Raw genomic sequence first — 1,417 nt, 5'->3', positions numbered from 1 at the left:
ATAAAATGAAAAAATTTAATTTAAATAGAAAAATTTTTCATGTAAAAACATTTGGCGCTGCTAGATCTCGATATATAATAATAACATGGTAATACAGTAGTAAAGCATGAATGTAAATAAGAAGGATAAGAATATAATACTAAGAAAAATAATATAATTAAGAAACATATTAATAAAAAGAAGTCAGAATCATATTAAAAAATATGAATATTTCGAAAAATAAAAACCATCCCCAATGAGAGTTAAAATATCTAGCATGTGTATGATTGAGTTATAGAGTCGTGTAAGTTATGATGATTATTGTGAATGCTATTAAGTTTAAATAAAAAAAAAAATAAATTTAGTAAGATAATATTTGTAATTAATATTTGTAAGACATGCATTATGAAATAGAATTTATTATTACTTTTATTATTACTTTTAAATTATATTACAATTATATTACATTAATTATTATTACTTTTAAATTATATACAATTATATTTTATTATTTAATTTTATTAATTACCATTCCAATTTTAAATTGTTCTTATAGTTTATCTTACTCTATTACCATGTTATTATTATACATCGAGATCTAGCAGCGCCAAGTGTTTTTACATGAAAAATTTTTCTATTTAAATTAAATTTTTTTATTTTATACAGTTAATTCTTTAATTTTTTGTGATAACACTTAAATTGAGCAAGGTAACGCAATTTTGTGATAACGTTTTGTATAATGTTTTGAAAGAGAATTAAATAATCACTACTTTATTTGGAAGAGGAAATGTCTTTGAATGAATTGTGATACAATAATTTCATTTAAGAGGAATTTAAACCATTTGGATTGGAATAGGAAAATTCTTCAATAAGTATACGTATATTTAGGTTTCATTGCACAAAAATTAAAGATGGTACCATTTGGATTAAATAAATAATAAAGATAGTATATCACTTGAGTTTTACTTTTCATTTTGTAAAATTTAACTTGGCGCCACAGTTGTTGATATCAAATCGTTCCTACAAATAATACATACCATTAGATTAATATTTATTATTTATTTAATTTGGCATGGTATAAGGTAGTGGGATTTAACTTGACGCCAGTTCTTGATATCAAATCTTTTTAGGAATGATACATATCATTAAAGTTAATATTACTTATTTAATTTGATGTTCGAATTACATGGAATTTAACTTGGCGCCAATTGTTGATATCAAATCTTTTTTACGAATAATACTTAAAATTTTGATGAATTTTGCTTGGCGCCAATTTTGTTGATATCAAATCTTTCATACACGAATAATACGTATCAGAGTTAAATAAATAAGAAAAAAATTAAAGTTACTATTATATTTTTTCTTTGAGAGGATTAAAATGGTAAAATTTAACTTGGCGCCAGTTGTTGATATCAAATCTTTTATACAAATGATACAT

The sequence above is a fragment of the Trachymyrmex cornetzi genome, unplaced genomic scaffold, assembly GCF_001594075.2.
Source record: "Trachymyrmex cornetzi isolate Tcor2-1 unplaced genomic scaffold, Tcor1.1 scaffold1369, whole genome shotgun sequence".
NCBI lineage: Eukaryota > Metazoa > Arthropoda > Insecta > Hymenoptera > Formicidae > Trachymyrmex > Trachymyrmex cornetzi.
The sequence above is the reverse complement of the archived record's forward strand: the minus strand, read 5'-3'. Positions refer to the sequence as shown.